General features: G+C 37.8%; 1 protein-coding gene across 11 annotated transcripts in view; it reads right to left on the bottom strand.

Annotated features, from left to right (window-relative positions):
• USP54 (ubiquitin specific peptidase 54) overlaps positions 1-20,569 on the bottom strand; it is a 135,423-nt gene that overhangs the window by 99,744 nt on the left and 15,110 nt on the right. The window contains exon 1 of one of the 11 annotated variants that reach the window (XM_047825276.1): positions 9,467-9,484. The exons of the other annotated variants lie outside the window; for them this stretch is intronic. The gene's annotated coding sequence lies outside the window, so the exon portion shown is untranslated. Of the gene's footprint in view, positions 1-9,466; positions 9,485-20,569 lie in introns of those variants that run through there. 11 annotated transcript variants of the gene reach the window in all.

Below are 20,569 nucleotides of genomic sequence, written 5' to 3' on the forward strand. Positions count from 1 at the left end.
TGTAGTCCCCACAAATAATGTAAATGAAAATTTGGTATATTTTAAATGCAATAAAAAAGGTTTCTCTTTAAAGACCATTGATGAATTATTTTAATGTTTATTTATTTTTGAGAGAGAAACAGAGAGAGAGAAAGCATGCACCTGAGAAAGCAGGGAGGGGCAGAGACAGAGTGGGGAAAGAGGATCTGAAAGCGGGCTCTGTGCTGACAGCAGACAATCCAATGCAGGGCTTGAACTCACAAACCACGAGATCATGACCTCAGCCGAAGTCTGATGCTTAACCAACTGAGCCACCCAGGTGCCCTGATGAATTATTTTAAAAAGCAAAATCTCCCTTTTATTTCTTTTGTAAATTTGATATCCACATAAAAAAGGTATATAAATATTTAAAGAAGAGCAAATGATGATGAATAGAATAAGAAGGAATGAAGTAAGGCTATTCATTTCATTTGATCTTTAAAAACTCTAATAACAATTCTATACTGAACTTCTCATCTCCTCATGAGCTATATCTTAAATACTTCAGCTCATTACTTACTGAGCCTACTTACTACTGTAAGCCAGATATAGTGCTAATATTAGAGAGGCAAAGATGACTAAAACCAGGGGAACTTCAAAGTGTTCACTGTCTAATAAGGGAAAAAGAAAAACTGTAACAGTGAACATGTCCCTTGGAAAGTCTGTAAAGGCTTTCTAGAGGAAGTTATTAATAGTTGAATTGGGTTTTAACACTATTGTATAATAAAGAATTTGGCTGGCCTTTGTGCCTGGTTCCTGGGAGGTAAGCCTCTAAACCTTTGGGGGCACCTGGGTGGCTCAGTCCATTAAGCATCTGACTTAGTTTCGGCTCAGGTCATGATCTGGTGATTTGGTGAGTTCAAGCCACAGAGCCCCACATTGGGCTTCTGCACTGGCAGCGCAGAGCCTGCTTGGGATTCTCTACCTCTCTCTGCCCCTTCCCCATTCGCACACTCTGTCTCTCTCAACTAAAATAAAACTTAAAAAATAACATCTATTTATTTTTGAGAGACAGAGCGTGAGCAGGGAAGAGAGAGAGAGAGACACAGAATCTGAAGCAGGCTCCAGGCTCTGAACTGTCAGCACAGAGCCCAAGATGGGGCTCAAAACCATGGACCATGAGATCGTGACCTGAGCCAAAACCAAGAGTCAGATGCTTAACCAACTGAGCCACCCAGATGCCCCCCTAATTCTTATTTTGAAATGTTAGAAGTCACTCAATTTTTTCTTCTAACAAAAAATATTTTTATTGTAAAAAAAATGGAATATACAAATAAGGAAAAAATAAGAAGTAAATACCCTAGAATATTCCTTCCCAAAGATTATGTTAACTAGATTCACATCATGGTATAATGCCATATAATCTCTCTGACCTTTTAAATCTTTTTAAGTTTTGGGGCACCTGGGTGGCTCAGTTGGTTAAGCATCTGACTTCAGCTCAGGTCATGATCTCATGGTTCATGAGTTCAATCCCCACATCAGGCTCTGTGCTGACAGCTCAGAGCCTGGAGCCCACTTCAGATTCTGTGTCTCCCTCTCTCTCTGCCCGCCACCCCCCCCCCCATAAACATTAAAGAAAATTTCTTTAATTTTTTAAAGTTTATTTATTTTTGAGACAGATTTTACTTTTTTATTTTTTAATTTTCTAGTTAGTTAACATACAGTGTAGTCTTGGCTTCAGACTAGAACCCAGTGATTCATCATTTACATATAACACCCAGTGAGATTTTACTGTTTTTAAGTAATGTCTACACCCAACGTGGGGCTTGAATTCACAACCCTGAGATCAAGAGTCACATGTTCTACCAACTGAGCCAGCCAGGCACCCCCATATAGGTAAATTTTTTTTATTCATGCATTCATTCATTTACTCATTCACTTATTTTTTTTTTATTTGTTTATTTTATTTACTTTTGAGAGACAGAGAGAGAACAAATAGGGGAGGGGCAGGGAGAGAGAATCCCAAGCAGGCTACGCACTGCCAGGGCAGAGTCTGATTCACAGCTGAAACCTAGGAACCATGAGATCATGACCTAAGCTGAAATCAAGAGTTGACGTTTGGGGTGCCTGGGTGGCTTAGTCGGTTGAGCGTCCCACTTCAGCTCTTGGTCATGATTTCACGGTTCCCGAGTTTGAGCCCTGCGTTAGGCTCTGTGCTGACAGATTAGAGCCTGGAGCCTGTTTCAAATTCTGTGGCTCCCTCTCTGTCTCTGCCCCTCCCCCACTCATGTTCTGTCTATCTCCTTCTCTCTCTCTCAAAAATAAACATTAAAAAAAGAGCTGACATTTAACCAATTGAGCCACCCAGGCACCCTTTTAATTATTTAAGATTTTATTTCTACTTTTTATTATATTTATTACTTAAAAATAAATAATCTCTATACCCAACATGGGACTTGACCCAAGATCAAGAGTCACATGCTGCATGCTCTCCTGACTGAGCCAGCCAGGTGCCCCTATATGTAAAATTTTTCAAACACACAGAGCACTACTATATATTAGTTGTGGATACATTTTATATGTATACAAAATTATAAAAAATGGAAATATGTGAATTAAACCCATTTACCTCTACTCCCTCCTAAATTAAGTCTTCACTATAAATAAGAGTAAAGTAATACAAAAGGTAAAAACCCACAAGGACAAAGAAACTGGGAACGTAAATGACTGAAGGAGTAGAATTTAAACAAAATATTAGAAGCTGGAAAGCAGATAAATGTGTGGTAATTGATTAACATACAAGTGTAAGAACCAGAGGGTAAATGGTGGCAAACAGAAGTATACACACTCCTACTACAGAACGCAGGAAATGCTCAGGAATTGGATCTTTGCAGGAGGGAATGTGGGGTGGAACTTAAAAATGGAAAAGCAATTTAAAAATGTGTTTAAGAAGCAGTTAGAGGGGCGCCTGGGTGGCGCAGTTGGTTAAGCGTCCGACTTCAGCCAGGTCACGATCTCCCGGTCCGGGAGTTCGAGCCCCACGTCAGGCTCTGGGCTGATGGCTCAGAGCCTGGAGCCTGTTTCTGATTCTGTGTCTCCCTCTCTCTCTGCCCCTCCCCCGTTCATGCTCTGTCTCTCTCTGTCCCAAAAATAAATAAACGTTGAAAAAAAAAAAAAAAAAAAAAAAAAGAAGCAGTTAGATGCTTCAAATTCTCTCTTTCAACCCAATACAGCCAGGCAAATGCTCTGAAGACTTTAGGTTTACTTTCTGAAGTATAAACCAGAGACGGTGTGATTGTGGGACATTAGACACAGCTAACCTGCGTGAGATGCCTTATTAAAACTAGGGAAATTTTTAATTTAATAAAAAGCTAAATCTTTAAAAACACTGAGAAGATTAAGTGAAGTCTAGATACTAAATGGAGAGATCCCCAGCCCCCTTCTGCCTCTCAGCACCAAAGCACTGGTAGTCAGACTTCAAACTCCTCAGGCAGGAAACTGGAGGACTTCCATCTGGGAAAACTGACCAGCCCCGAAGAATGCCTATAAATACAAACATCTGATGGTACCTCAAAGGCAGGGCGGCGGGGTGGGGGGGGGGGGGGGGGGGGGGGGGGGGGGGGGGGGGGGGCGGCATGGGGAAGCTTAAAGGAAGTAGATAATCTAGGGAATACAAGAAAATTTAAAAACCTAAAATGTATTTCTCAGAGAGTTATGATTTTGCATCTCTAAAACAAGAAATACAAAGTTCAATGAAAGATTTGAAAGACAAATTTAAGGAAATCTCCCAAAAAATAAAATACACCAAAAAATAAAATACAAATACAGAGAAATAGAAAAGATAATAGAATAAAAATCAGAGAATCAATTCAGGCTTTCTAGAAAAAGAGAAAAATATCCAAGAAAAAGTACAAAAAATAGCCAGATTTTAAGATAAGTTAAAGCCCCTAGCACAATGAAGTTAAAAATCCACACTAAAGGCACTAAATTGTAAAACACTAGGAATAAAGAGAAAATTCTGTAAGTTTCTCGAGAGTAAGAAAAAAAAAGGTAACATACAAAGGAATGAAATCAGAATGGCATCAGGTTGCACAGCAATGTAAATGTACTTAATGCCACAGAACTATACACTTAAAAATTATTAAAATGAGGGGCGCCTGGGTGGCGCAGTTGGTTAACCGTCCGACTTCAGCCAGGTCACGATCTCGCGGTCCCGGAGTTCGAGCCCCGCGTCAGGCTCTGGGCTGATGGCTCAGAGCCTGGAGCCTGTTTCTGATTCTGTGTCTCCCTCTCTCTCTGTCCCTCCCCCGTTCATGCTCTGTCTCTCTCTGTCCCAAAAAAAATAAATAAACGTTGAAAAAAAAATTATTAAAATGAGGGGTGCCTGGGTGGCTCAGTCAGTTAAGCATCTGACTTCGGCTCAGGTCATGATCTCACGGCTTGTGGGTTCCAGCCCTGAGTCTCAGAACCTGGAGCCTGTTCAGATTCTGTGTCTCCCTCTTGCTCTGCCCCTCCCCCTCTCACACTCTGTCTCTCTTTCAAAAAAAAAAAAAAACTTTTTTTTAAACATGGTTAAAATGATAAGCTTTATGCTATGTATATTTAGCAACAACAACAACAAAAAGGTGTGTTTTTTTTTTTTTTTTAGGTTTATTTATTTTTGAGAGAGAAAGCATGAGGGGGAGAGGGGCAGACAGAGCGGGAGACAGAGAATCCCAATCAGGCTCTGCACTGTCAGCACAGAGCTGGACGTGGGGTCTGAACACATGAACCGTGAGATCATGACCTGAGCCAAAGCCAAACCTTTAACCAACTGAACCATACAGGCACCCCCTCAAAAAAAGTTTTCTTTAAAAAGAATGATGGAATACTTCAGTGGTCAGATCCCAATTCCTTGATAAGAATTAGGGCATATAAAAACACTACATTTTGGGGGGCACCTGGGTGGCTCAGTCGGTTGGTTAAGCATCTGACTTCAGCTCAGGTCATGATCTCACTGCTCACGGGTTTGAGTGTCGTGTCAGGCTCTGTGCTGACAGCTCAGAGCTTTGGATTCTGTATCTCCCTCTCTGTCTCTCCCCTCCCCCACTCACTCTTTCTCTCTCAAAAATAGATATCAAAAAAAATTTTTTTAACACATTTTCTATTCTGAAGTAAATGTATTATGTGTTGCAAATGCCCAATCTGTTTTACTAGAAATCATACACTTTTATTTATTTGCTAATAAACTACCATTTATATAAAAATAAAATAAAAAGAATATTAGACTGTTCACAGGCAACAAAGGAATAGCAATACCTGTAAAATAATGAGAAAATGGGGGAGCCTGGATGGCTCAGTCAGTTAAGCATCCAACTTCGGCTCAGGTCATGATCTCGCATTTTGTGATTTTGAGCCCCCTGTCGGGCTCTGGACTGACAGCTCAGAAGCTGGAGCCTACTTCGGATTCTGTGTCTCCTTCTCTGTCTGCCCCTCTCCTGCTCACACTCTCTCTCTCTCAAAAATAAATAAACATTAAAAAAATTTTTAATAATACAATAAAATAATGAGAAAATAATTTCCAACAGAAAATTCTATTCCCAAATAGAGTATTATTTAATACTGAGGATAAAATAAAAATATTCTCATATATGCAAGTTTTCAAACAATTTAATTCCTGTGAATGTTAACTCTCAGAAAGCTTCTAGAGGATGTGTTACACCAAAATGGAGTAAACTAAGAAAGAAAATCTCAGGGTGAGAATTGTAAAGCAGGCCTACCTAACAACTAACCCATGCTGGAGTGGAATATAGAATATACAGAATATACAAAGTAGGCCTCTAAGAGTTAAAAAAAAAATTTGATAAATTATCTATTGGATTTTAATGAATGGGGCAGAGTTTTATGGTCCTGGCTGAGAATCTGGGAATGATATAGTAATCTGAATTTTAAAAACTGAGCAATTAAAACAAGACAATTATTATGCCTACGGAAAATCAAAAGTTGTATAAGATGATTATAATCATTGTACATTATATAGCTCAAGTTCAATATTTGTGTCAGATAAAAAATAAATAATTACTTAACCCCCCCAAATTACATAACCATATTGAGACTATAAGGGAAAAGACATATATGCATTTATTTTTTTTTTTTTAATTTTTTTTTCAACGTTTTTTATTTATTTTTGGGACAGAGAGAGACAGAGCATGGATGGGGGAGGGACAGAGAGAGAGGGAGACACAGAATCGGAAACAGGCTCCAGGCTCTGAGCCATCAGCCCAGAGCCTGACGCGGGGCTCGAACTCAGGGACCGCGAGATCGTGACCTGGCTGAAGTCGGACGCTTAACTGACTGCGCCACCCAGGCGCCCCGACATATATGCATTTAAAACAATCAAAAGCTCATCTTCTATAGCACTTCACTTCATATATATTAAATATTTTTTTTAATTTTTTTAATGTTTTTATTGATTTTTGAGACAGAGAAAGAGCATGAGCAGGGGAGGAGCAGAGAGAGAGGGAGACACAGAATCTGAAGTAGGATCCAGGCTCTGCGCTGTCAGCACAGAGCCCGATGTGGGGCTCGAACTCACAGACTGTGAGATCATGACCTAAGCTGAAGTCGGACACTTAACCAACTGAGCCACCCAGGCGCCCTATTAAATATTTTTTAAAAGCAAGTGATATAACTATACTATTAGAAATATTTAAGACAGGGGTGCCTGAGTGGCTCATTTGGTCAAGCTCAGGTCTTAATCTCAGGGTCATGAGTTGAAGCACCACATTGGGCTCCATGCTGTGTGTGGAGCCTACTTAAAAATATATAGATATATGTTAAGACATAAAAGTATAGTTTCCTCTAGGGGTGGGATAACTGCTTTATTTCCTTCTAAGCATATAATACTATCTGAACTTTTGAAACTATGCACATGTATTACCTTGATAAAAATAAGATAGAGTTCCTTGTAGGGAGGAGAAGGAAAGGAGCTTTGGCTTTATCTGAAATGTTTTATTTCTAAGAGAGAGGGTTAATAGTGGTTAATTCTGAGTGGTAAGATTATGGGTGTTTTATTATTTTTTGCAGTTTTAAAACTTATCAACACTTCCATCCCCAAGTCCCAACAGTTTCCTATACCATTTATGGTTCTGTCTGCCTTCCTTGGAATACTTTTTGTCAGTGTCTACTTAAATAAATATACAAATAGCACAAAAATATATTAGAACCAATACTTTTGTGTCCTGGATAAGCTTCTGGTAATACAGTTGGAGGTGTTTTTAGCAGTGACATTGCATAGTCAGTTCCTGTTATATTATTGATTAACCAAAATTCCCAGATATCTTCCATATTAACTACTACAATCAGCTCTTCCTTATCCTGTTCTTGTGCATTTGAGGTTTTGAATTTAAACATAGGGATTACCTCTGTTAAATTTAACCTCAGTTTGGGCCCATGATTTCATCCTATAGATATAATTTTTAAGGTTTTATTCATCATCTGTCATATTAACCGTAGCTTTGTAATACTTACACATCTGATTAACATGTTTGTTTTTTGTTTGTTTTAATTTTTACTCTATCCAAGGCCCAAAGATAATCCACCAGAGACTTTCCTGGTGAAGCCAAGAATCTAAATGGGTACAGTTATTCAATCTTCTACACATTTAATTAATCAACCAAACCATATTTTACCACATATCGGTATCGAATATATCATGAAAAACTGTGAAACTGTGTGTCAAATGCTTAAGTGACTGAGGTACCCAGGCACTCCCCTTTTTTTTTTAATAATTTTATTTGAGGGACACCTGAGTGGCTTAGTCAGTTAAGCGTCCGACTTCAGCTCAGGTCATGATTTCATAGTTCATAAGTTCAAGCCCTGCGTCAGGCTCAGAGCCTGGAGCTTGCCTTGGATTCTATGTCTCCTTCTCTCTCTCTCTGCCCCTCCCCAGCTCGTGCTCTGTCTCTCTCTCTCAAAAATAAATAAACATTGAAAAAAATTTTTAATAAAAATAAAGTTTATTTTATTTTTGAGAGATCTTTTTGTTTAATACCCCATATCATCTGTTTAATCATTTATAATTGAATTTTTCCAGGATTTCACATCCATTTTACAGCTTTCCAACTACCTTCCTCTTTTTGGATATCAGAACATAGGTCTCTCTTTGGTTTTTGTGATTTCTTAAAATTAACAACAGTGGCTCTGACATCATCAGTCAATTTCAGCACTCTGAAATTCGATTGAGCCAGAAGATTTAAATTCATTTTAAAATGTTCACTCTTGGGGCACCTGGGTGGCCCAGTCTGTTAAGTGCAGTACTTCTTGATTTCGGCTCAGGTCATGATCTCACAGTTCGTGAGTTTGAGCCCCACATGGGGCTCCGTGCTAGCATGTTTGGGATTTTCTCTCTCCCTCCCTCTCTCTGCCCCTCCCCCTGCTCTCTCTCTTTCTCTCTTAAAATAATTTTTTTAATTAAAAAAATAAATAAAATGTTCACTCTCAATATCCTGAGCTTCAGTTTCTAGTTGACAACTTGCTTCATATTTTCTAGTTTGAAAACTATCATCCTCGTTACCTATATTAATCTATATAGAACTTATTTTTTGAAAGAACTTTACAATATCTCAAAATCCTATAAATAGGTTAGATAGAAATTAATATGCTATTATCCTGTTTTATGCATAAGGAAACTGAAGCACAGAGAAATTATTTGCCCAAGGTCAAAGAGCCACTACAATGAACCAAAACCTCCTATCACAGTACAGGGCTCTTTTCGTTAAGGCTATGTGGACTTCTAATAAACTACTTAAGATTCACATAAAATTTCTTGCTTAAAAATTGATTTTTTGATTAGGGTTTGACAGGGGTTAAAGAAGGGGTGTTGCAAAAGAAGTGGATGCAGCTATGAAAAGGGCAACATGCTGGATACTATGCTGATTGTATCAATGTCAATATCCTGGTTGTGATTATTGCACTATAATTTTGCGAGATGTTGCCATTCCAGGAAACTGGCTAAAGAGTATATCAGATCTCTCAATTCCACATGACCTAGAATTATCTCAAAATTAAAATTTTAATAAAAAGTAATAAAAAATGGATCTTTCTTTTTAAAACCAATTTCATTTTAAAGAGACTTAAAGTGAATAGTTTTGATAAATTAAAACAGAATAGAATCATGCATAGGTCTCTGAAAGCCAGCACAATAGATTTCAAAAGTAGGGTAAGTTCCATCAACTAAAGCTTAAAAAAATCTGTAAAGATTCCTGGAAATTAAAAAGGGAGCCCCCAGAAGTCTTAAGTCCCAGAGCAACAAAATCAAACAAGACAGATAAAAAACAAATTATTAAGTCACTTCAAAAAGAATCCTTAAAGTTAGCACCACCAAAGCTTTCGGCAACCCACCACACACTTTACTGCAATCCTCAACTTAGAGAAAGACTGAGTGTCCATGTGTGTCACCTTCAACCTGATATTCACAGCCACATGTTTCAAAAGACTCCCAAATCACTTCTATTTTTTTGCTACTCACAAAGTGCCTGAAGCTTCAACCATTTCCTGCTTCTGGCAGCTGCAGGACTTGCAATTAGGAAAACATTCACTCAGCGTCTAGAGCAGGTCTGGTTAGAAGGATGAGCTCATCCCTCGATGCGCACCTGATCCTCAGGAAGCCGCTCCTCCTCCAGCAAACAGGTCTTTGTATGTTTAAAGTGACACCCACAACCTGTGCAACCACTGGGCCAGAGTCAGAACATGTCCTTCCTTATACATGCCTGGTGCCATGGAAGCATTTCCTGCTCTAGCCACTTCACACAGCCACAAAGTTCAGGCAGCAGTGGCAGCAGCAGCTACTACTTGCTGTTCCTATTATGGCCTCACCAGAGAAGTATTTCATTTTCAGCTACAATGGAGGTCAGGTCCTTCACTGTTACCCTGTGAGTATTGAGCTGTTTGTTTCAACAGGTCCTTGCCCAGAATCAGACCTTAACAGAATTAACTGGGGGTTGGTTGGTTGGTTGGTTGGGTGGTTGGTTTTTCAGAATTTACAACTCATTTTCCAGAACCAGGAATTGTAATGCTTCTACACCTCTCTTATTGTTTGTCCTGTCTAAAAGTCTCAATTAACCAAAGCAGCTAAATGCACTATATGCAATTAGAGCTAAATGCTGGAAGTCTGCTAGTTTCACTACTTTTAAGAAAACATTTACTCTGCCATAGCTGTCTATTTATTGGTAAAGTGCATAACAATCCTAACCCAAAAGATATGTAGACATCATTTCAAAATAATATGTTGGTACTAAATGTCTTTAGTCAGAAGTGCCTGGGTACCACACAGTCACTCAACAAATTATTTCTGTGCACTTTTATGTACAACTATCTCTAATGGGCGCTGAACTGGGCTTTCAACTTAAAAAAAAAAAATCTAAAAAATATCCTTTCCCACCTTAGCCTTCCACAGGACTTCTACAGTATTTTTACTTCTTCCATGATAAGCTTCTAATACTAATAGGCTGACCAAGGGGTTTAAACTACTTAGAGAAATATCAAATTAATTAGTGGTTACCTTTGAGAGATGGCAAGGGACTTGCAATCAAGAAGGGGAAAGCCAACGGGCTTAAAATAATTTAGCAATGTTTAATTTGCTGGATGGTGGATACAACAATACTTATTGTATTATTCTTCTAAAATATCTTAAATAGGGGCAGCTGGGTGACTCAGTCAGTTAAGTGTCAGACTCTTGATTTCAGCTCAGGTCATGATCTCACAGGTCATGGGTTCAAGCCCCACGTCAGGCTCTGGAGCCTGCTTGGGATTCTTTCTCCCTCTCTCTCTGAACCTCCCCACTGCTATAAATGAATGAATGAATGAATGAATGAATGAATGAATGAATGAATGAATGGTTTAAAATAATAAAGAAATAAAAATAAATACATTAAAATTTTAAAACAAAAAGAGGACTTCTATTCATCAAAGGACACAATGAACAAAGCGAAAAGGCAAACCACAAATGGGAGAAAGTATTTGCAAATAATTCATCTGATAAGGCATTAATATCCAGAATTAACAAAGAACTCCTACAACTTTACAAAAACTGATTTAAAAGTGAACAAAGGACAGGAACAGAATTTCTCCAAGAAGATATACAAAAGGTCAATAAGCCCGTGAAAAGATGCTCAATGTCAGGTGTCATTAAGGAAATGCAAATCAAAACCACAATGAGATTCTATCTCACACCCATTAGGATGGCAACTATCAAAATACAGAAAGAAAAACAATGATGGTGTGGAGAAATTGGAACTCTTGTGCACTGCTGGTGGGAATATAAAATGGTGCAACCACTATAGAAAATGGTATGGCAATTCCTCAAAAAAATTAAAAACAGAATTATATGATCCAGCAATTCCATTTCTGGATGTATATCCAAAAGAACTGAAAATGGAGTCTCAAAGAGATCATTATACACCCATGTTCATAGCAGCATTATTCATAATAGCCAAAAGATGGAAACAACCCAAGAGAATGGATAAGCAAAATGTAGTATATGCACATACAATGTAATATTATTTACCTTTAAAAAGGAAGGAAATTCTGACACATAGATGAACCTTGAGGACATTATGCTAAGTGAAATAAGGCATGCACAAAAGGACAAATACTTCATGATTCCATTTATAGGAGGTAGCTAGAATAGTAAAATTCAGAGACCGAAAGTAGAATGGTGATTGCCAAGGACTGAAGGGAGGGAGAAGTGGGGGGATGGGGAGTTGTTTAATAGGTACAGAGTTTTAATTTTGCAAGATGAAGAGTTCTAGAAATTGGTTGCACAAAAATGAATGTATTTAAAAATAACAAATTGTATAATTGAAAATGGTTAAGGTGGTAGGAGCGCCTGGGTGGTTCAAGTGGATTAAGCATTCAACTCTTGATTGCAGCTCAGGTCATGATTCCAGGGTCGTAGGATCAAGCCTTTATAGGGATTGGGATTCTGCTTGGGATTCTCTCTCTCCTGATCACTCTGCCCCTCCCCCACTTGTGCTTGCTCTTTCTCAAAATAAATAAACATCGAAAAAAAAAAGATCTTATCCTGAACAATATAAAGTACTGAGAAAAAATCTAAATACAAATTGAAACAGTCTGCTGCTTTTCTCCTCTTTGAAAAATTGATTCAAGCTTTTTTAGTGATATTTGTTGAAAAAACTAATGTGCCATGGGCAATAGACAAATTAATTACTCTGGTTTTATATAACTGAAAAACCTAATATATTTGGGGCACTAATATATTCCTAGAGATGGAAGTAGAAAGTAAATATCACTAAGTTTGCTGAAAAAAAGAACACATGGCCTAAAGAACACAGTCTCCAAACACTAAGGATGGTAGCTTAGAAATAAAATAGTTATTATTTGTCATATTCTAGATGTAGTTTGAAATCTGCATTAAATTGTATTAGCTCCATTCCTGGGGCTTATTTACAATGGATGGAGAGAAGAAGACTATAGTTAAAAAACTAAGATATAATTCTTCATAGGAAGAAATGTGCTTTATGGGGTTGTTATCAGGATTAAATGGGTTATAGCATGTAAAGTGTTGAGCATAGTGGTTGGCACATGGTATTGCTTAACCAAAGTTATTCAAACTTTATTTTCTCATGTCCCTATTTTTTTCCCCTTAAACCAACATAATCAAAATTAGTTTGACTGTCTTTAACACAAACATGAACAGTATCTGAAATAACTTTATACAGTTCACAAAGTATTTTTATAATCAGTATCTTTAAATACGTAAAACAGTTCAAGGAAGAAAGAAATGAAAATCTGAGTGCCTACAACACGATAGGTACTGTGCTAAGAATGGACATCTATTATCTCAGTTTGTTCAGATAGGTTATTGTTATCCTAATTTCACAGATAAGGAAACTGAAATTTAGAAAAATTTAGCAATTTGCCTCAAATTCCTAGAGTGGTATTAAATAGAAGGGCTGAGATTTGAAATCTTTCTGGCTCCAAAGCTAATACTCCTACCAACTAAAACGATCTTAAGCCCAATGAGAGGTAATTTATTCTTCTCTCGTTCAATTATTCATTCATTTATTCATTATTCATTCATTATTCCTTTCTTCAATAAAAACAATTCAGCGGTGCCACACACACTGTACTAAGCTCGGGATATAAAGATGAATAAAACAGCCTATGCCCTCATAGCCTAGAGGGTGTATGTGTCTGAGGACAGGGAAGGATAAATGAAAACAAATCAACCACAATACAAATGACTAAAGATCAATTACAGTAGTATAAGCTGAATGCAATTGAAACATGGAGGGTAAATGCCAGCTTTGGGAATGTGGAAAAGCAATGCAAAAGAAATACCATTTCCATTGAAATTTTTAAAATATGTAGCTACAACCTGATACAACATCCACACAAAAACCTTACAGCTAAGTGGGGCACCTGGGTGGCTCAGTCAGTTGAGTGTCCAACTCTTGATTTCAGCTCAGGTCATGATCCTAGTGTCCTTGGATCAAGCCCCATAGCTGGGTTCTGCACTGAGCATGAAGCCTGTTTGGGATTATCCCTCTCTCTCCTTCTGCCCCTCTCCCCTGCCTGTGCTCTCTCTCTCTCTAAAATACAACAAAATTAAAAAAAAAAAAAAAAAAAAAAAAAAAAGCAACCCACCTTACAGCTAACAGCACACTTAAAAGTGAAATACTAAATACTTTACCCCTAAGGTTGGGAACTAATAAGTAAGGGTGTTTGCTCTCATTACACTTATTTAACACCATATTGGAAATTCTAGGCACTACAATAAGGCAAGAGAAATAAAACACATACAGATTGGAAAGGGAGAAATAAAACTATCTCTATTTGCAAATGACATGACTGTCTATGTGAAAAATCCCAAGGAATCTACAAAAAAATTCCTAAAAGTACTAACAAAGTTACAGGATATAAGATCAACACACAAAACTCAATCACATTTCTATATATTAACAATAAACACCCAGAAACCAAAATTAAAAACACACTACCAGGGTGCCTGGGTGGCTAAGTCGGTTAAGCATCCAACTTCAGCTCAGGTCATGATCTCATGGTTTGTTAATTCAAGCCCCGCATCCAGCTCTGTGCTGACAGCTCAGAGCCTGGAGCCTGCTTAGGATTCTGTGTCTCCCTCTGTCTCTGCCCCTCCCCTACTTGTGCTCTGTCTCTCTGTCTCTCAGAAATAAATAAATGTAAAAAAACAGGGGCGCCTGGGTGGCGCAGTCGGTTAAGCAGTCCGACTTCAGCCAGGTCACGATCTCGCGGTCCGGGAGTTCAAGCCCCGCGTCAGGCTCTGGGCTGATGGCTCAGAGCCTGGAGCCTGTTTCCGATTCTGTGTCTCCCTCTTTCTCTGCCCCTCCCCCGTTCATGCTCTGTCTCTCTCTGTCCCAAAAATAAATAAACGTTGAAATGTAAAAAAACAAAAACAAAAACAAAAAAAAACCTCACTACCATTTATAATCATGCCAAAGAAAACTAAATACCTAAGTGTACATTTATCAAAACATGTACAGAGTCTATATGCCGAAAATTATAAAATGCTGATGAAAACTATCAAAGAAGACCTAAAACAGAGAGGATTGTTTATGGATTGGAAAACTCAATATCATAAAAATGTCAATTCTCCCCCAATTAATCTGTAAGTTTAATGCAGTTCCTATCAAACTCCCAGCAAAGCTTTTTGTAGACATAGACAAGCTTATTCTAAACTTTACATGAAAAGGTGCAGACTCTAGAACTGCTAAACTAATCAACAAAGAGTAAGTAGAAGGAATTACTCTACCCAAATATTAAGGCTTACTACATAGCTACAATAATAAAAGCAGTATGATATTGGCATAAGGATAGACACATACATTAATGGAACATATAGAAAACCCAAATCAGATCTACCTAAATATTCTTAACTGATTTTTGACAAAACTGCAAAAAGCAATGTAATGGAGAAAGGAAATCCTTTTCAACAGTGCTAGAGCAACTGGGTATCCACAGGCAAAGAAATGGACTCAACCTAAACTTCACACATTATATTAAAAAAAAATTTTTTTTTTATTGTTTTTTAAAGTAGGCTCCATGCCCAGTGTGGGGCTTGAACCCATGACTCTGAGATCAAGAGTCACATCAAGAGTCTACCAACTGTGCCAGCCAGGTGCCCCTTTTCTTTCCTTTTTTCTTCTTTTTTTTTTTTTTTTTTTACCTTGTATAAAAATTAAGCCAAATGATCATGGACTTAAATATAAAATACAAAACTATAAAACTTTTAAGAAAAAAGTACAAAAAAATCTTTGTTATCTAGAGTTAGGCCAAGTTCTTAGGCTTGACACCAAAAGCACGAGTCACAAGGAAAAAAACTGATAAATTAGATCTCACCAAAATTAAAAACTTTTGTTCTATAAAAGCCTAGGTGAAAGTATGAAAAAACAAGCTACAAACTAGAAGAAAACATTTGCAAACCACGTATTCAACAAACGACTAGTATCTAAGCTATACAAAGGTCTTTCAGAACTCAACAGTAAAATATCAAACAAGCCAGTTAGAAAATGGGCACAAGAGGGGCGCCTGGGTGGCGCAGTCGGTTAAGCGTCCGACTTCAGCCAGGTCACGATCTCGCGGTCCGTGAGTTCGAGCCCCGCGTCGGGCTCTGGGCTGATGGCTCAGAGCCTGGAGCTTGCTTCCGATTCTGTGTCTCCCTCTCTCTCTGCGCCTCCCCCATTCATGCTCTGTCTCTCTCTGTCCCAGAAATAAACGTTGAAAAAAAAAAAATTTAAAAAAAGAAAATGGGCACAAGATACGAAGAGACATTTCAACAAAAAGGATATACAAATAGCAAATAAGCACATGAAAAGATGTTCAATATTATAAGCCATTAGGGAAATGCAAATCAAAACCACAATGCAGTATTATGGCACATTTCTCAGAATGGCTAAAATAAAAAGTAGTGACAACACCAAATGCTGGTGAGGGTGCATAGAAAATGGATTACTGATACATCGCTGATGGGGATGTAAAATTTACTTTAGTGCTAGTCTGGAAAACAGTTTGACGGGTTCTTTAAAAACTACATATGCAACTACCTTACAATCCAGCAATTATATTCCTGAACATCCCTGAGAAATGAAAATGTATATTCATATAAAATTTGTACACAAACGTTCATAGCGGCTTTATTTGTTTTTGTTGTTGATGATGTTGTTTTCATAGCAGCTTTATTTGTAATAGCCCAAAACTAGAATCAGCCCAGATATCCTTCAACAGGTGAAAGTTTAAACAAATGATGGTATATATATCCATATCATGGAATAGTACTCAGCAATAAAAAGGAACAAACTATTGATACATGCAACAACTTGAGTGAATCTCCAGGAAATCATGCTTAGTGAAAAAAAGGAAAAAAAGAAAAAGAAAATCCCAAAAGGTTACATATCGTATGATTCCATTTACATAACATTTTTGAAGTAAGAGAATTTTAGAAAGGAAGAACAGATTAGTGGTTGCCAGGGATGGGGTGGGGTTGCCTATAGAGCAACACTAGAGATCCTTATGGTTTTAAAACTGTTCAGTATGTTGACTACAGTAATGGATACATGAACCTGCACATCTAAAAAAATTACACAGAATACACACACAAACACACACACACACACAATGAGTAAAAATGTAAAACTACAGAAATCTGAATTAGATCAGTGATGTTTATCAATATCAATACCCTGGTTGCAACTTTATACTGTACTTCTGCTAAATTTATGTTCCTATTTGGGGAAACTGAGAAAAATATACAGAGATCTCTCTGTATTATTTCTTGCAACTGCAAGTGAATCTACAATTATCTCAATAAAAAATCAATTAAACAATATGTGGGTGGGGCACTTGGTTCAGTCAGTAGAGCATGTGGCTCTTGATCTCGGGGTTATGAATTCGAGCCCTAGTTGGGTGTAAAGATTACAAATAAAATGAAGTAAAATAAAAATAAAAAATAAAAAATAAAATAAAATAAAATAAAATAAAATAAAATGTGAGTATAAGTAACTTACCTAGGATCACACAGAAAGTGAGCTGACATTCAAACCTAGTCTTGGGGTGCCTGGGTGGCTCAGTTGGTTAAGCATATGACATGTGATTTGGGCTCAGGTCATGATCTCAGGGTGGTGAAATCAGCTCAGAGCTGCACATGGAGGCTGTTTACGATTCTTTCTCTCTCTTCCTCTGCCCTTACCTGCTTGCACGAGCTCACTTGGGTGAGCTCTCTCTCTCTCTCTCTCAAAAAACAACAAACAACAAAAACCTAGTTTTGACACTTAGCTTTGCATCTTCACCCAGGAAAATAGTAACAAATAACTTTAGGTAAATTACTCCCCCCCCCCCCAAAAAAAATAAACAAAAAAGCAATTACTGGGGCACCTTGATGGCTCAGCTGAGTGTCCAACTCTTGATTTTGGCTCAGGTCATGAACTCATGGTTGTGAGATCAAGCCTCAGGTCAGTACAACCTGCTTGGGATTCTCTCTCTTCCTCCCCCACTCATGCATGCTCGCTCTCTCTCGAAATAAATAAACTTAAAAAAAAAAAGCAATTACTATTGCTTAAAATATTCTTACTTTATGTAAGAAAGGAACTGTATTATTATATGGCTTAGCTGTGAACAATATTTATAAAGCCATAATGTAAACAATGAATATTGATGTATTAGTTTTCTATTGCTGTGGTAAAAACAACACAAACATTTTATCTTAGACTTCTGTAGATTAAGTCTCATATACTTTCACTGGACTAAAATCACAGTGGTGCTAAGGCTGGGCTCCTTTCTAGAGGTTCTAGGGGAGAATCTTTTTCCTTGTCTTTTCTAGCTTCTAAAGGATGCCTGCATGCCTCTGCTCACGGTTTTCTTTCCTCCGTCTGCAAACCACCAAGAGAGACTGAGTCCTTCTCATATAGCACCTATTCTGTCTTTCTCATCCACTTTTAACAATCCTATTAATTACACTGACCCCAACTCGATAATCCAGGGTAACCTCCCTATTTTAAAATCAGCTGATTAGCAACCTTAATTCCAAATGCAACCTTAACTCTCTTTTGCCATGTAAGGGAACATACTTACAGGTCCTGATGATTAGGATGAGACATTTGTGGTGGGTGTGGGGTATTATTTTGCTTACCACAACTGATTTAACCAAAAACTATATTATACCTGCATTGTGAGAAAAAGTGTATGTGTATACATGCAGAGCAGGAGAAGGTGTAATAGAAAATAGCAGTTTAGCAATTTAAGCATATCATTCAGAAATATATATGAAGGTAAAAAATGAAAAAAAAAAAGGCCAACATTTAAAGCACTAAAAAACAAGAATCAGGGGTAGGTAAGGAACAAGAATCAGGGGGTAGGCTGGGGTGGCTGGGTTGGTTAAGTGTCTGACCCTCGATTTCGACTCAGGTCATGATCTCACAGTTCTTGAGTTTGAGCCCCATGTTGGGCTCTATGCTAACAGTGTGGAGCCTGCTTGAGATTCTCTCCCCCTCTCTCTCTCTGCCCCTCCCCCACTTCTATTCCCTCTCAAAATAAATAAATAAATAAATAAATAAATAAATAAACAAACAAACAAACAAACAAAACAACAAAAAAAAAGAATCAGGGTTAGGTAAGGAACACTAGGGCAGAAGAAAGATATTTTTCCTTATAAGCCTTAAAGTAGTATTTCACTCTAAAATGTACATGGATTACTATGACTTGATTTTATTTTTTAATGGCTTCCAATTTGCATGGCTTTATCTCAGCCAAATCAGTCACATAATATTAGTAATGTCCTTGGGCACTGCTCAGCAATAGCTGAGCAAAGCACTTTGAGCAAACTGTAGGAAAAAGAACAACTTGAACCAAAAACTATGGAATTTGTCCTGACTTATGTCTTTCAGCACTCTGAGCAAAAAACCTAGAAAATTCCTAATTTCCTGGAAAGTACCTGTGACCTAGAGAGGAAGGAGACTGCTTCTAATACTTAGGAACTAGAGTCTGAACAAGGTAAGTGTCACAGGTTCAAATAGTTGTTCTACCTTGATCAATGCTACCACAAATAAATTTTGTTCAGTGTATTAGTTCCGGGTGAAAAGTGACATGGGCAAAGTCAGGATAACAAGAAAGATTTTGGCTTGTTTAGGGAATAGAAAGTAGCTTAGATTGGCTGAAAGGATAAGATAGAGGGAATCTAACTGGAAATAAAGTAAGAATCACAGGTCAGTATTTGATTAATTTTTTTTTTAATTTTTTTTTCAATTTTTATTTATTTTTGGGACAGAGAGAGACAGAGCATGAACAGGGGAGGGGCAGAGAGAGAGGGAGACACAGAATCGGAAACAGACTCCAGGCTCTGAGCCATCAGCCCAGAGCCTGACGCGGGGCTCGAACTCACAGACCGCAAGATCGTGACCTGGCTGAAGTCGGACACTTAACCGACTGCGCCACCCAGGTGCCCCAGTATTTGATTAATTAATGGAAGACCACTGAACACTGTTGAACAGCAAAGTGACAAAGAGCAAAGTATACTTTTTCAGTCAGTTTTCAAAAGTGGTTGGTATTCAGTGAAGTTCAAGGAAAGTATTATCAGAACAGTGAGGCTCAAGGAAAGTATTATCAGAACCAATCCATATCTAGGAGTGTGGTAGGACACTTGAGGCTCTCAGGTAGAAAATGCAAGGAGGCACTCATTCTCAGGGTCAATCAAGTGACCATACACTTGCAAAAATTTGAATGCCTCCTTAAATTTCCCACTTGCACAACCCTTAGTATCCTTATTTTGTGGGCAAAGTACCACATTCGCCTCAACTATAATGGCCAAAAAGTGGAAATAACCCCAAATGTCTATCAGCTGGTGAACAGATAAATAAAATGCGTTATATTCATACAGTAGAATAAGGAATATTTTTCAGCCACAAAAAGGAATGAAATACTGATACATGCCACAACATGGATAAACCTTGAAAATATGCTGAGTGAAAAAAGCTAGTCACAGAAGATCACATAATGATAACTTATGATTCCATTTGTATGTAATGTTCAGAATGGGTAAATCTATAGGGACAGAAGTAAATTAGTAAGAGTTGCCAAGGGCTGGGGTTGTAGGTAGAAATGAGGAGTGATTGCTAATGGATATATAGTTTCTTTTGGGGATGATAAAAATGTAATAAAACTGACTACACTGACAGTTGTACAACTATAAATATACTAAAAACTTTTAAATTACACATTAAATGGGTGAATTATATACTTTGTGAATTATATCTCAATAAAACTGTTATTTTATTTTATTTTTTAAAGTTTACTTATTTATTTTGAGAGAGAGAGAGCAAGCGCAAGCAGGGGAGGGGCAAAGAGAGAGGGAGGGAGAGCAAATCCCAAGCAGGTTCTACAGTGTCAGCACAGAGCTCAATTCGGGGCTCGAACTCACAAATGATGAGATCATGACCTGAGCCAAAATCAAGAGTCAGACACAACCAACTGAGCCACCCAGGTGCCCCTAAAACCGTTATTTTAAAAACAGGCATTTAGGTAACTATTGGAAGAAGAAATAAAAAGATGAGAGTCACCATGAAGTAAGAACTTCAAATTGAAT

This window comes from Prionailurus viverrinus, chromosome D2 (genome assembly GCF_022837055.1).
Source record: "Prionailurus viverrinus isolate Anna chromosome D2, UM_Priviv_1.0, whole genome shotgun sequence".
Lineage (NCBI taxonomy): Eukaryota > Metazoa > Chordata > Mammalia > Carnivora > Felidae > Prionailurus > Prionailurus viverrinus.